The following is a 17,519-nucleotide window of genomic DNA, read 5'->3' as shown; positions in this document are numbered from 1 at the left end:
GAAGTTTGAGGAGGACTGTCTGTTTGCTCCATATATTGCTTCAAATGACAAAGACAAGGGTGCTTGTTTCATTAGAGGACTTCGAGCAGATATCAGGAGGGACATCAATATGTCTAAGGCGGTGACATTTAAAGAGATTGTGGCTAAAGCATTGTTATCCGAGCAAGACGAGAAAGATCTTGCTACAGAGAGACAGGCGAGGCAGCAGGCTATTGCTCAAAGAGGTCAAGGTTCGAGTCATAGAGGGAAAGGCAGTTTCAAGGGGAAAGGCAAGCTAGAGCTGAGTTCTAAAGCACCGATAGTCCCATTTGATTCAGAGAATCCGTTGTGTCCCAAGTGTAGTAGGCATCATAGGGGTGAGTGTAGGTTTTGTACTCATACATGCTACCCATGTGGTACTGCAGGCCATATCGCCAAAGACTGTCCGAGAGGCTCGAGTAAAGAGAAGGTGCAGGGTCGCATCTTCACCATGACGAAGGAAGGTATAAATCCTGATTCTTCTGTGATCTCTAGCACTATCTTAATTTCAGGCAGAGTAGCTACGACATTGATTGATACATGTGCTACTCATTCTTTTATGTCTGAACTATTTTTGAGATCTTTGGGTTTAGTTCCTTCTTTTCTTCCCCTCCAGTTTAATGTTGTATTGCCTTCTGGGGATGTGTTATGCCCGACGTCTATTATGTATGCGTGTTCTGTTCAAATTGATGAGCGAGTGGTTTATGCCGATTTGATTGTTATTCCGATGGTTGCGTTTGATATTATACTTGGCATGGATTGGCTATCAACTTACCGTGCAGTGATTGATTGCGTTGCCAAGACGGTGAAATTTGCAGATGATGAAAATAAGGAAGGTATGTTCGCCAGTGTAGGTACTTCGCTGGTCCTTCCTTTTATTTCATGTCTTGGGGCTAAGAAGTTGTTGTTTAGAGGTTGTGATGGGTTTTTGGCTTCGATTGTGAATATGGATATAATTGTGAAGTTGAATAATTATGATATTAATGTTGTGAGAGAGTTCCCTGATGTATTTGAGGATGATGTGCCGGGTTTACCGCCAGACAGAGATGTAGAGTTTGTGATCGATTTAGTTCCGGGGACGGTTCTTATTTCCAAAACTCCGTACAGAATGGCCCCGACAGAGATGAAAGAATTGAAGATGCAGTTGCAGGATCTATTAGATAGGGGTTTTATACGGCCGAGTTCTTTGCTTTGGGGAGCTCCGGTTCTTTTAGTCAAGAAGAAAGACGGGTCTTTGCGGCTGTGCATTGATTATAGGGAAATCAACAAAGTGACGATTAGGAATAAATATCCATTGCCACGAATAGACGACCTTTTTGATCAGCTGCAGGGGGCTACATTGTTTTCGAAGATTGATCTGCGATCTGGCTATTACCAGTTGAAAGTTAGGGAGTCTAATATCCCTAAGACGGCTTTCCGGACCAGGTATGGTCATTACGAATTTCTTGTTATGTCGTTCGGTCTGACTAATGCTCCTTCAGTCTTCATGAATCTAATGAACCGGGTGTTCAAGCCGTATTTGGATAGCTTTGTCATTGTTTTCATCGATGATATATTGATTTATTCCAAGACCAGAGAGCTTCACGTAGAGCACCTCAGAGTCGTTCTTCAGTTGTTGAGAGAGAAAATGCTGTATGCTAAGTTGAAGAAATGTGAGTTCTGGTTGGAGCAAATTTTTTTCTTAGGCCATGTTGTCTCGAAAGATGGTTTAGCTGTTGATCCAGCAAAAATAGAGGCGATACAGAAGTGTCCTATCCCTACCACTGTATCAGAGGTACGCAGTTTTCTTGGTTTGGCGGGTTATTATCGTCGTTTTATTTCAGACTTTTCCAAAATTGCCCTGCCGTTAACCAATCTGATGAGAAAGACTGTAAAGTTTGAGTGGTCCAATGAATGCCAAAGTGGATTCCAAGAGTTGAAAGATAGATTGACGACAGCTCCGGTACTTGCACTGTCCAGTGGTACAGAAGACTTTGTTGTTTATACCGATGCGTCGAAGAAGGGCCTCGGTGTAGTGCTGATGCAACATGGAAAGGTTATAGCTTATGCTTCTCGTCAGTTAAAAGACTACGAGAAAAATTATCCTACGATGATCTGGAATTGGCAGCTGTGGTATTCGCCGTGAAAATCTGGAGACACTATTTATATCGCGAAAAGTGTGAAATTTTCACGCACCACAAGAGTTTAAGGTATTTGTTTTCCCAGAAAGAACTCAATATGCGACAGAGACGGTGGTTAGAGCTTGTCAAAGACTATGATGTGACGATTAGTTACCACCCTGGGAAGGCGAATGTTGTAGCGGATGCATTGAGCCGTAAGTCGAGTTCATCTTTGAGTTCTATGATCCAGAAACCGTTGTTGTTAGACTTGCAACGAGAAGAGATAGCTTTGGTAGTACTGGGAACTATTGCTCGCTTTTCAGTGTTGATCATTCGGGCTACATTGACGGACAGAATCCGTAGAGAGCAGTCCAATGATGCACAGTTGACAGAGATGAGAGCTAGAGCAGAAGAGAGAGGTAACTCAGAGTTTGGGATGAATACAGATGGTTTGATGACATTCAAAGGCCGTATATGTGTTCCTACTGGTGATGATATTCGGCGAGACGTCTTGACAGAGGCACATACCGCGCCATACTCGATACATCCAGGTAGTACCAAGATGTATCAGGATCTTCGAAGACTCTACTGGTGGCCAGATATGAAGAAGGATATTGCCATGTTTATTTCTCAGTGTTTAACTTGTCAGCAGGTGAAGATCGAACACCAGAAACCTGCTTGGATATTGCAGTCATTGCCGATTCCTCAATGGAAATGGGAGCACATTACAATGGACTTTGTGATTGGTCTTCCCAGAACGCAGAAATGCTATAACTCTATTTGGGTTATTGTTGATTGGTTGACCAAGTCAGCGCATTTTCTCCCAGTCAAGACAACGTATTCCATGAACCAGTATGCCGAAGAGTACATAGCAGAGATTGTCAGACTTCATGGTGTTCCTGTGTCGATCGTGTCTGATCGTGACCCTAGATTTACTTCAGAGTTTTGGAAGAGTTTGCACAGAGCCTTGGGTACACGGTTAGCATTCAGTACAGCATATCATCCTCAGAGCGACGATCAATCAGAGAGAGTTATTCAGATTTTGGAGGATATGCTCAGAGCTTGTACTATCGACTACCCTAGTAGTTGGGATTCCAAATTGCCTCTGGTTGAGTTCACGTACAATAATAGTTACCAGGCGACGATTGGCATGGCACCGTATGAGGCACTTTATGGCAGAAAATGTAGATCCCCCTTATATTGGGATGAGATTGGTGAGAGAAAGATGTTGGGTCCAGAGTTGGTCCAACAAACAGCTGATGTTGTTGATGTTAGTTGAGAGAGGATGAAGACAGCACAGTCAAGGCAGAAGAGTTATGCTGATGTACGGCGAAGGCCGTTGCAGTTTGAGATTGGCGATCAGGTGTTCTTGAAGATTGCACCTCTTAAAGGTGTAATGAGGTTTGGCAAAAAGGGAAAATTGAGTCCAAGGTTTATTGGCCCATTTGAGATCTTGGACAGAGTCGGTGATTGAGCTTACAAGTTAGCCTTACCACCAGATCTTGATAGAGTTCATGATGTTTTTCATGTCTCCATGCTCAGGAAGTATATTGCGAATTCTTCCCATATTCTTCGTCACGAGCCATTGGATTTGACACCGAATTTGATGTACCAAGAGATTCCAGTTCAGATTCTGGATCGCAAAGTTAAAGTATTGAGAAACAAAGAGATCGGCATTGTTAAGGTCCTTTGGAGGAATAAACTTATTGAAGAAGCCACGTGGGAACCAGAGGATGATATGAAAGAAAAGTATCCTGAGTTGTTTGCGCAGTGACGTTAATTTCGGGGACGAAATTTCTTTAAGGAGGGAAGATTGTAATATCCAAGCTTGGTGAACGGTACGGTTTAAGATTTCTTTTGTTTATGGACTATTTGGTCAAGTTTAAGTATAGTTTAGATGTTAAGAATTTGGATTTATGATTTATAGTATTGTTGATTTTAGAGGATGTGTAGTTATATTGTGATGACGTTACGATTGAATTCATGATAATTTGTATGTTGAGCCAATTGGTATGAGCCCAATTGTAGTGGTTAGATAAGACATAATGGTGCAACTTTCATGTTGATAGTGTTGCCAAATATGAGGAGAAGCGACGTTGCGATCCGATTTTAGTTGCTAAGAATATTACTGGCATCAGGAGACAGTACACCCACGCCAGGAAAGCTACCGCACCCGCGGTGTTTGGGCAGAACCTCCAGCGCACCCGCGGTCCAATAAGTAGCGCACCTGCGGTCGTTCCTTTGGATTTTCGGAAGTGGTTCAGTAAGCCTAGCGCACCCGCGGTAAGAGGAGTAGCGTACCCGCGGTGCGTGAACAGTAAAGTCGTGTTTTCGAGATTTAAGTTATATAATACAAGGGTTTGATCTTATTTCTCTCATTCTTTCCTCACTTCTCGATTTATCATCTCAAGGGGAGCTAGGGTTCTTATTTTCCTTCTCTTGTTTCTTTGATTCAAGCATCTGGTTGGAGTATTGAAGGGAGAGCAAGATCATTTTGGGTTCAAGGAGCTAAGGTAATCTTGTGGTTTTGATTATTCTTTGGATTATGGTGTTGGGGGGAAATCATGGAATGTCTGATTGTGTTGATTTTATGGGTTTTATAGTATGGGTTTGTGATTATTAAGTTTTTGATGATTCGATACATGGTTTATTGTTGTAGGATTTTTATCAAGAGTTTAGAATCAAGCTTTCCATTGGTTGTAAGTTGAATTCATTTCTTGTGCTCACATGAATTATATGTATTGTATTTCAATGGTTTTAATATGGTATTCCCTTCCATTTGATTCATGCTATATATGGATACACTTTGTTGTAAATTAGAGGCTTTTATATGTCTCAATTGTATAAAAGGGAATGCAAGAGAAAAGAGTCTTGAAAGTGTTTGATTTAATGTACAACAGAGGATTCAAATGATTTATTGGATTGATAAAGAGATAGTCAGAGATTGCACGCAATTAGTTGATCAACGACCATAGGCTTATATCCCAAAAGAGTAATCGATTTATATCAATGGGATATAGGTAGAAAGACAGAGATACTATTGAAATATCAATCCACCAGAGAAGAGAGAAATACGATCGTTATTGTCATGTTATACTATGTTATTCATGTTTAAAAGTTAGATGGTATTTAATGATTTCAAAGTCATGTTTTACAGAGTATGATATGTACAGATTGTTATGTAAGAGTTTCACTTGCTGAATTTTATACTCATTCCAGTTATTTCATGTGATGCAGATAAGAGCGACGAGCCAGGACGTTGATTGGAGCCCAAGTCATATGTACAGAAGATGGAAGGAAGAAAGATATTTTGCTAGCATTTTGACATGATAAAAAATGATATTTTGTATTTTGATGTAACACTTTATTGATCATGTATATACTTTTGATTGTAAATATTTTATGCCAAGAAAATTTTAAATCCTTCTTCCCTCTAAGTAAATTTTTAATATTCAGCTGTGTTATTTTATAAAATCAGTCGAGGGCGTAACATTTAGTGGTATCAGAGCAATGTTCTTCGGACCAATGCATATGACTTCGTCTACTTTCAACTGTCCGGGTATGTCTTCTTCTACATCTATTTATTGTTATCAGTTGATATGTATTATGTGAGCACATTGTAGGATTTTATGCCTCCTAAGAGAAAGGCTTCCAAGGGTGAGGATAGTTCCTCATCGAGAGTTGTCGACGAGTTCGGCAAATTACTGAAAGAGCAAACCAAGGTTCACAGTGAGCAGATTCAACAATCGCTCTGTTTGCAAGGTTCAGGTGAGGGTAGAGGCCAAGGGAGAGGCCAAGTGGTTCAAGCAGTTGGAACTGATGGGATCTTTACTGCTTTTAAGAGGATGGATCCGTCTGAGATTGCAAAAAGCACTGATCCATTGGTGGTTGTAGAGTGGATTAAAGCACTTGAGGCAATATTTGATCATCTCAGGTATGAAGACAAGGACAGAGTTGGTTGTGCAGTATTCATGCTAGTCAAAGCTGCACGTATTTGGTGGAATGCCACTAAGGTAAGTGTTAATGTTCCGGCATTAAAGTGGCAAGATTTCATGGATCTTTTCTACGACAAGTATTTCCCGGATGCACTTCGAGCTCGGAAGGTGACTGAGTTTTTAGAGCTTCGTCAGGGAGGTATGAATGTTGACGAGTATATTTTGAAGTTTGAGGAGGGCTATCTGTTTTCTCCTTATATTGCTTCAAATGACAAAGACAAGGGTGCTCATTTCATTAGAGGACTTCGAGCAGAGTTAAGGAGGGAAATCAATATGTCTAAGGCGGTTGATACGAATCCTCGTACAAATGAAAGCAAACATGATTATTAGAATCACGCCTTCAATTTAATAACGAACAAAGATCGATTATGTTGTCCCGATCTTTTGAAACAAGTAACGATTTGTGATATTCACCTCTAAGTGATTAAAACTTAGCAACAAATATCAACGATAATAACAATCGAATTTCAAACGAACCTTCAAAGAACTTGTTTTGACAATCCGTGCGAAAAACAATCGACAAACGCCACAAAGATGAAATCTTTGATAAGTTTGATTTGATTTTGAACAAAGCTTTAAAAGCCTTGAGAATTGAGAGAAACTCCTCAAAATATTTATATTAATCTGAAATTGTTCGTTCATCATTCATGTACACTGAATATATAATAATTAAAACATGAAAAGTAGTGTAAAAAGTCATAAAAAAAGTTGTGAACAATTTCTACACGGAAGTGCGCGAGGTAGCGCGTGTTCTCGCACGGTGGAGCGCGTGTTCTTGCGCGGTGGAGCGCGAGTTACGGCCTTTTGCAGCACCCTGCGCGCGGTGGCGCCGGAAGTCACGCCATGGCGCGCGCGCGGCCGCGCTGAAAGTGGCGCGGGTGCGCGTCGCTTGCTGGCCTGCTGCATGCGTCTTCATTGTCTTGTGCGCGGTTGCGCGAAATCTTTTGCTGGGACGCGCATGCTGTTGCCCTCATGGCTGTTATTTGTTGAACTCCACCACTTGCTTGGATATGCTTGATTCATCATTATTGAGCTTGAAAGTCCGAAACAACGACGCTCTCTAAATCTCCTTCCAATCATTTTCACGCCACGCTTGGTCAGATTCGTATCATACTCCCTTTCTTCAAAAAGATTTGTCCTCAAATCTTGTCTACCTACGCAAAAACGAAGCAAGTTAGTAATAACAAAATTTATATGACCAACATGCTTACCTTCAGGTTCAAGTTTGTAGGTGCTATTGCCCACGTGCTCCTTCAATGCTTTGAGCCCTAACTCCATGGTTGCCTTCACTGTCAATGTAACAACCTCAACATACACCAAATGACGAGTGACACCAAATGATAAGATATCATCAACTATTAAAAAAATCAGTTTTCTCCCCTTGTTAGACCTAGACAACACCAAAATAATATCCATACACGTGTACGACCATAACTCACTAGGAATAAGAAATAATTGATGCAACATATAAGAATCTAGCTTACAAGCCCTTTCCCGATATCCAACGCACCATTGACTACACCACTTAACATACTTCTTCATATGCAACCATAGTTAAAATTCATGCATCCTATCAATGGCTCTAATTACTTCATAGCTACCAATTAAACACATGTCATGTTCATCCTTGCACCTCTCAAAACCATCATCAAACCAACATAAATCATGCAAATAGAACACACTAAATGTATTATCAATGTAATCTTCACAACCATCACCAATTAAATATAAATCACGGAAATAGGACACGTCACATGTACTATCCATGCAATCATTTAATTCTTCACAAAGATTTGAACATAATGCATACAATTCATTGTCATGACTAAAACTCATCAATTTGACAACTCTTGAAAAATCACAATCACTAACATTTAAATTTGATCTATTCAATATGTCATCATTCTCAAATCTATGACTTCTAGGCACAAAGGTTAATTCACAGTTAGACCCTTTAGACATCCCACTCTCAACTCTCTCTTCAAACGCTTGAATACAACACAACAACGAAGTAAGAAAAGGACGAAAGTCATACCTCATGGTTGTTGTGTTGGCAACTAACCTTACCTCATTGCGATGGTACTTGTATTCTCGAGGCTCAGACCCTTGGGTTCTCCCTTTAGTAAGACTCACTTGTCTCCTTGGCATGACAACCCCAAGAACCTGCAAACTAGTGCCAAAATCCAGCACTACAGCTCTCAACATATCTTCGAATGTCGGGATAGTCCGCTCTGACTGTTCGTCGATCTGAGGATGATATGTGGTACTCAGATAACTTCGTATCTAGAGCCTGCTGTAAACTATGCCAAAAGTGCAAAGTAAACCGAGGATCACGGTCTGATACAATAGACTTAGGCACTCCATGCAATCTGACAACTTCTCTGACATAAATCTCTGCCATCTGGTCATGTCTGTACATCATCTTGTACGGAATAAAACATGCGGATTTGGTCAATCTGTCAATCACGACCCAAATCCCATCACAACCTCGGGAGGAACGTGGTAGCTTCGTCACAAAATCCATAGAAATGTGGTCTCATTTCCATTCAGGAATAGACAAGATCTGTAACAAACCTCCTGGTTTCTTTCTTTCGGCTTTCACCTGTTGGCAATTTAGACATTTTGATACCAATTCAGCAAAATCAGCTTTCATCTATTTCCACGAAAACTGTCTTTTCAAGTCATTATACATCTTTCTGCCACCAGGATGAATACTGAATCGACTGTTATGCGCTTCTGACAATATCTGTCGTTTCAAATCTGAAACATCTGGCACAACAAGACGATTATTCACATATAGTACCTGATCACGTACCTGATACACTGATCGATGCCGTGCTCTGACCATCGATATCGAATTCTGCACATTCTGATCAACTTTCTGAGCCGCTTTAATTCTCAAAATCAGCTCTGGTTCTACTTGAACAACATATAATCTCAATGGTTTACAATCTGTCTCAAATACTAATCTAGACAAACAGCAATCTTCAATTAAATTTGAAACACCAATCGTCGATAAGGATAAAGAACATACCTTACGACTCAGTGCATCAGCTGCTGCATTGGATTTTCCTGGATTGTACTTGATCTCACAATCAAAATCTTTAAGCAAATCAAGCCATCTTCGTTGTCTCATATTCAATTCTGACTGTGAAAACAGATATTTCAGGCTCTTGTGATCAGAATAGATCTCAAAATTCTCACCGTATCGATAGTGTCGCCATATCTTCAGTGCAAATACAATGGCTGCCAATTCAAGATCATGAATTGGGTAGCGAGATTCATGTGGCTTCAACTGTCTCGAGGAATAAGCGATAACATTTTCTCGCTGCATCAAAACACAACCCAACCCTCTGTGAGAAGCATCACAATATACAACAAAGTCACCAGTACCTGATGGAATCGTCAATACAGGAGCACTGGTCAATCTCTTCTTCAATTATAAGAAACTGGATTCACACTCCTCTGACCAAATGAATGGTGCATTCTTCTGAGTTAGCTGGGTAATAGGCTTAGCAATACTCGAGAAATCTTTAATGAATCGACGGTAATAACCTGTTAAACTCATAAAACTGCGTATTTCTGGAACAGATGTCGGTCTCGGCCAACTGATCACTGCCTCAACTTTGCTAGGATCAACAGAAATCCCGTCTCCAGATATAATGTGACCCAAAAATACAACTTGTATCAACCAGAATTCACATTTTGACGGTTTTTCATATAATTTCTCAGCCCTCAGAATTCTCAACACAGTTCTCAAATGCTCAGCATGATCAATCATATTCTTCGAATAAATAAAAATATCATCAATGAAAATAATCACGAAATCATCGAGATATTTCTGAAATATACGGTTCATCAGACCCATAAATATAGCTGGAGCATTAGTCAACCCAAACGGCATGACAATAAATTCATAATGGCCATACCTGGTTCTGAAAGGTGTCTTCGAGATATCAGAATCTCTGACTCTCAGCTGATGATATCCAGATCTCAGATCGATCTTGGAATACATAGAAGAACCCTGCAACTGATCAAATAAATCATCGATACGAGGCAAAGGATATTTGTTCTTTACCGTAGCCGTGTTCAGTTGCCGATAGTCAATGCAGAGTCTCATTGAACCGTCCTTCTTTCTCACAAATAACACTGGAGCACCCCAAGGAGAAACATTCGGTCTGATGTAACCCTTGGCCAGTAAATCTTCCAACTGCTCTTTCAGTTCAATCGGTGCCATTCTGTACGGAGCTCTAGAAATCGCAACTGTACCTGGTACCAATTCAATGCTGAATTCTATCTCTCTGACTGGAGGCAAACCCGGAATCTCATCTGGGAAGACGTCTGCAAACTCATAGACTATTGGGAGGTCTGCCAATGATGGACTCGACTTCTGTACATCTACTGAATAGACAAGGAATCCCTCTGCTCCTTTCTGTAATAGTCGAGACATAGATAACGCAGATATCAATGAAATTCTAGATTTAGAACCCTTACCGTAGAATTTCCATTCATCAGTCATATCAGGTCTGAATCGTACAATTTTATGGAAACAATCAATGGTTGCTCTGTACTTGGTCAGCATATCGATACCAATAATGCAATCAAAATCAGACAACCCAAGTACAATACAGTCTAACTCAATCTCATGCCCGTCATACTGTAGCATACAATGTTTAACAGAATTCACTGAAATCAAACATGTCCCCAAAGGAGAAGAGACAGATAATACAGCAGAAAATGACTCCACAGGCAATGCATGAATCAATGGAAATCGTTCAGAAATAAATGTATGAGAAGCACCCGTATCAATCAATACTCAAGTGGGGTAACCACATAAAGAACAGTTACCTGCAACATCATCATCTGGTGCTTTCTGGGCCTGTTCTTCAGGTAAGGAAAATACTGTGGCCTGCTTTCTAGGAGGCTGGCTAACTGTCTGGCTTCCTCCTGTCCTTGGCTGTGACTGGGCTGGTGTTGGCTGGAATGTGTGAACAGCAGATGATCGTCTGTCCGGCTGTTTCACTGATCCAGATGATTCCGCTCCCTAGGATCTTTGGGAACCTCTCTCTGGACAGACTCTGGAGAAATGTCTCTGTTGTCTGCAGATATTGCAACTATTAAACACTCCTTGGCATTGTTCAGTCGGATGTCTTCCGCCACAAGTTCTGCAATAAGCCCCTGTATAACTCTGTCTGGAACCACTGGAGCTATAAGAACTACTGCCAGACTTCTTGAACTGTTTTCCTCTCACTTTCAACTGCTCTTTCTTTCCACTGCTGCTACTACCACTTTCGAATCTGGGAGGGGGTTGGTGGAATTGCGTCGAGGGTTGTTGTGGTGGTCTCGGTGCTGGAGCGACATACGAAGCTCCTTTCTGTCTCATTAGACCAGCTTCGGCTCCCTTAGCTCTGTTCAGGGCATCAGCAAAGTTATTCGGTCACCCGGTGTTCACCAATGTAAAGATATCAGGGTTCACTCCATTGATGAACTGATCAGCAACAACTTCGTCGTTCTTGGCAACATGTGGAGCGAATCGCAACAAGGTAGAGAACTCTGCCACATACTCTTCTATATTCAACTGACCCTGTCTCAAATTTGCAAACTCTGCACTTTTGTCTTTTCTGTACGACACTGAGAAAAATCTTTGATAAAATTCAGTCTTAAAGATGTTCCAGGTAATAGTCGTACCTCGATGCTCCAACGCTCTCTTAGTCATGAGCCACCAATTCTTCGCAACATCATGCAACTGGTGCCTAATCAATCGGACTTGGCGCTCATCAGTGTAATCCAATGAATCAAACATTATTTCTATGTCATCTAACCAACACTCACAATCAACAGAAGTCTCCGATCCTTTAAGGGTTGGCGGTTTAAACGACTGAAACCTCTTCAGTAGAGTTTCCATCGGTGTTGCTGTAACATCTATCGGATTTGTAGAGGTACTACCCTGTTCTGGGATTCGTCGAGGAGACATATCTTGTTATCAAAAGGGTTAGCAATCACATTTGACAAATCTGTCTCAGTCCCCTTCTGATCATCTTAACTCTGATCAAGAATCGGTTCTGATTCATTCTCAATAATACACATTACCAATCGAATCAGATAATCAGGTAAACATGTATTAAAGCAGTAAACATGCTAGAAATCAAAAGCAAGGAAGAAAACTCAATCTACCCCGCTCACTGGCTTCTATCTCAGTCTAAAGAACCTACTGCTCTGATACCACCTGCTGTGGGGACCCCGACGCTAATTCATTTCTTAATCGTTCTTGCGATTAATTGGATCGATTAAATAAACTGGGTCTAAATTTTTTTTTTTAAATACAAGTGCGGAAACTTAATGGAATCAATCTGATATAAACATCCGCATAAAAGTACAAGTCTTGTACAATTACATTAAAATCAAACAAGGGTTCAACTACTATATATCAAGTGCTGAATCCTAATCTACTTCTGGACCCGGATCTCCACGCTAACTGTAATCTCTCATCCTCTTCTTGACCCTGATCCTGTCCCACCTGTTGTAATGCACACATACAAACACAACAACAGCCGGATAACTCCGGTGAGAATAACATTCCCTAGTATAAACAATGTGTACATGTAATCATATAACAGATATAAAAGCATGAAACAGATATCAATAACATGTATCATAATCTGAAAATATGAAATGATATAAACAGTAAATCAAACTCTTTGACTAATCATCTCTGACTCGACTCTGATCTAGTCTAGTCAAGGGATCCCGGTTCCCGGACATTGGCATATCATATCGAATCTCTGAAATAGAAGTCGATCTAATCCTAAGCAACATCGATATAACCAAACATCCATTGTCTAGGCACCTCTGCCCAAGACTTGGAACCTCTGCCAATGACTCGTTCTCGTAATCTATCTTATATTCTCTACTATTCTATAAGTTAATAGAATAACCACATACATTCAAGTAATACAAGGTAGTAAAACAATAACAAACAAGTATGTGGTTTAGGGAAACTCAAGTGAATCTAACACGAGTCGTATCTCCCGTTAACATTGATTTATACCTTTCTTTTGTCGGTTTCTAGCTCTCTCGAAGTCTTGAATTTGAATCTGTCAATTACTCAATCTGGCAATGACAATATCGAGGAGTACAATATCAATACACCACTCAAATCAATACAGGATATAATCAGAACTCAATCTAATTCTGTTTCAACAGCACAACTGTAAAATCTCAATATACCCCGCAATACAAATCAATAGATATCAATTCCCACAACTCATAATCGATAACAATACAAATATGATATCAAATCCATTCCAAAAATCATAACAATTTCATATGGTATCTGCTCTTCAATCCGGTTTCAATTATACGATATCTAATATCGCAAGAACACCATATATCAATCATATCTGATTCCTTCAATATCATATTTTCAAATCATAATAGAAATCAATAAAACTTACGTCTTGTCGAAGCCTCTAACGAGAGGATCACGGAAATAAATTCAGATTAAAAATCAGACGGTTGGATTTTGCGCAAACTTCAAAGCCTGTACGTCTTGTCGAAGCCTGTAACGTGGCATGATTCTTTGCACTGCACGTCTCGCGCATATGCGCGACCCTCCTCGGTGCATATGCGCGAGACCTACTGTCTCGGCGCGTGTCTTCTCGGCAACTCGCGCATATGCGCGCCCTCTCCAGGCGCATATGTGCGAGGTTCTCTGCCTACTCTGCGCATATGCGCCCGGCTTGGTCTCGCATATGCGCGAGGCCCATTCCTCGCACATAATTCCAGTCTTCTTTTCATCTTTCCCAGTCTGATCCGTTCCGTCTATAATCACATCAATTATCAACAAATCATTTCAGATTACAATAATCAAAATCTCGGGCATTACATCGACCAACACCTGCAGACCGGATCAAGGCCAAATAAAGTGCAGATAATGAATTACAACAACTGAGGCAGCGAGATGAGGAAAAAGGAAATTTGAATTTTGAATTGAATGGGAAAGAAATATTGACATATTGAGGTAGATTGTGTGTGCCAAAGCAAGGAACGATCAGAAATGACATCCTTATTGATTCTCATGCTACACCTTATTCGATCCATCCTGGAGGCACCAAAATGTACAAAGATTTGAAACCATTATTTTGGTGGCCAGGTATGAAAAAGGACATTGCTCAATTTGTTGCACAATGTCTAACTTTTCAACATGTCAAGACTGAACATCAAAGACCAGCAGGACTCCTGAAACCACTACCCATTCCTGAGTGGAAATGGCAACACATCATGATGGATTTCATTCTTGGTTTGCTAATAACACAAAGAGGGTTCAATGCTATATGGGTTATTGTGGATCGACTTATGAAATCAGCTCACTTTATTCCGGTGAAAACCACATACACGATGAATCAATATGCTGAAGAATACATCAAAGAGATACTGAGGCTTCATGGCATCCCAGTGTCCATTGTATCTGATAGAGATCCCAAATTTACGTCTGCATTTTGGAAGAGTTTACATCATGCTATGGGAACTCGATTGTCATTTAGTACGGTGTTCCATCCTCAAACTGATGGACAATCAGAACGAGTGAATCAGATATTGGAAGATATGTTGAGGGCCTGTACTATTGATTTTCCAGGTAGTTGGGACAGTAAACTACCGTTGGCTGAGTTTACATATAATAATAGCTATCATTCAAGCATTGGAATGGCACCATATACTGCATTATATGGTAGAAAATGTCGCTCTCCGGTACATTGGGATGAAGTAGGAGAAAGAAAGTTATTAGGTCCTGAATTGGTACAACAGACAGCTGAATTGGTAGCTAAGATCAGGGAAAGAATGCACACTGCCCAGAGCCGACATATAAGCTATTCTGATGTGCGACGTCGTCGACTGAAATTTCAGGTCGGTGACCATGTATTTGTAAAGATATCACCATTGAAGGGCATTTTTCTTTTTGGTAAGAAGGGAAAATTGAGTCCAAGATATATCGGTCCATTTGAAATCTTGGAAAGAGTAGGAGACAGGGACTATCGAGTTGCTTTACCACCGAACTTATAAAATGTTCATAACGTTTTTCATATTTCCTTGCTACGAAAGTATTTGGCCAATCCTTCTCACGTTCTTCATTACGAACCATTGGAACTTGCATCGAATCTCTCGTATGAAGAACGTCCGGTCCAAATCCTCGACAAAAATTCAAAAGTGTTACAAGGCAAGGAAATACCTTTGGTGAAACTATTATGGCGTAATAATGCAATTGAAGAAGCAACTTGGGAGAGAGAAGACGAGATTCAACAGAGATATCCTGAACTATATGGCACGCCAAATTTCGAGGACGAAATTCTTTGAATGAGGGGAGAATTGTAATGCCCGGTTACTCGTACAAATGATAATAATGCGTTTATGTCATTTAATATGTAGTGATTTAGCTCATTATATTTTACATGTTGACTGAGGTATCGATATTGAGATTAAATATGGTCTCTAGATTGTCCATGGTGTATTGAAAATGAATGTGTTTAAATAGTGACAGTAAGATATGTAGTAAGATGTAGTGTAATGAAGTTGGTAGGAAATGAGATGAAAATATGGCAGTTTTATGGGTTTTAGCATAATGATTATAATATTTATCCATATTATGTGAGGTCATAACCATTAGAAAGCTAAGATGTAATGCTACAACTTTCATGCTTTGGGTTTTGTCAAAATCATTGTGGAAGACAAGCCAAAAGTTCCCCAAAGTGTGTCGTGTATATCGTCATACCTTCAATGACACATGTTGGGAGAATAAGCATAAATTTTTACTCAAACCTTTAAATGACATGAAATCAGTTGGAGATGCAAGCCAAAACATAGCGCTACAACATTCATGTTTACCACTTTTTCAGATTATGGAAGGAATAAACGTTTTTGGAGCGATGTTTGATGAAATAGTGTGCAGAGCCGAAAGCTGCTCGCCCGAGCCGAAGAGAATGTCTGCTCGGGCAGACCTCCATTTTTCCGAGAGTTCCTCACCCGGGTGGTAAAATACGTTCTCCCGGGCACCGCCTCATGTATAAAAGATAAGTTTTGACTTTTCCAAGCAAATCCCACCATTCTTACCTTCTCTAACAGCCAAAGCACGAAGAAAAACAAGGATTCTTCCTCCCAAAAGCTACCTTCTTCATTTCTTTCATCATTTTGAAGTTAGAATTAAGTTCTCCATCACAAGAACTTCCTAAGGGTGTAAGCTTTCATCTCTTTTGATTGTTATACAAGTAGAGGACAATAAAGGAATGTTTTTCACCTAGTATATACATAGTGATTGGTTTATTGATGTATTTGACAGTATATGAACGAGAAACATCGTGTCAAACCAGTATTCGAACACTTGGACTGTAAGTTGTCATGTTTTTGAAGTAAACATGAGTAATATTATGAATTTCAAATGCTTCCCATTGTTTATTGATATATGTACAATGTTAGTATGTTTATTGATGAAAACATAACACCATATTCCATGTTATGTCTTAAATATGAAAGGAACTCAGGAATATTGAAGATGGGTGCCATTTCATGAACATGAACATGAACATGAAAGGAAAATGGTTGATTTTTACATGATATAGAGCTTGTTGACATCATGGGTGGTTTTAAGTCCACCAAACCTATTGGCCAATATATGTTCATGGGGCGTGGGGTTGCCAAAGGTTGTTCCCTGACGTCCAACACAGTAGTAGCTATATAATAAAGCAAGCACGGTAGTACAGGTCAACTAATGAGGCTCAAGTACAAAAATGAACATGAATATATGTTATGATGTGACATGGTTTAAAGATTCATTGTTGTCACGACTTGATATGTATGTTCCTTCGACGCATATTGATACGTACAAGTGCCAACTTATTGAGTTTTATAAACTCACGTAGCTCATGTATTACAGGATCAGGTAGTGAAGATGCATAGGAAGTCAGTTCGCCAATTGATGCTTGTGACGTGCCTCACCTCGACAAGAACCAGGACGTCTTATTGTATAGCTTCCGCATATGTATTATAATGAATTAAATGTCAGGGTTTGAAACAAGTTTTGCAATGTTTATGTCTATGTGTATAATGATACAGAGTATGTTTGTTTATAAGACTATGTTTATAAGTACGTATTGTTATTGCTGATTAAGTTGTTGGTATAGACAAAATATAGGGACATCATGCCACAACTTTTATAAACCGTCAAATTGATGCCCCTTGTTTTGAATTGCTTCATAATATAGATATATCATTCAAATCCTATTTTGATTATGGTAACTATGCTAAATGTAGAGTAAGGGTGTGACAGTTTCATTACTATATCTGACCGCTAGTCGGCCAGACATCACGTTTGCAGTCTATTTGTGTGCATGATTTCAACCTAAACCTATGCAATCAC

The sequence above is a fragment of the Primulina tabacum genome, chromosome 2 (genome assembly GCF_025594145.1).
Source record: "Primulina tabacum isolate GXHZ01 chromosome 2, ASM2559414v2, whole genome shotgun sequence".
Taxonomy (NCBI): Eukaryota; Viridiplantae; Streptophyta; class Magnoliopsida; order Lamiales; family Gesneriaceae; genus Primulina; species Primulina tabacum.
The sequence above is the reverse complement of the archived record's forward strand: the minus strand, read 5'-3'. Positions refer to the sequence as shown.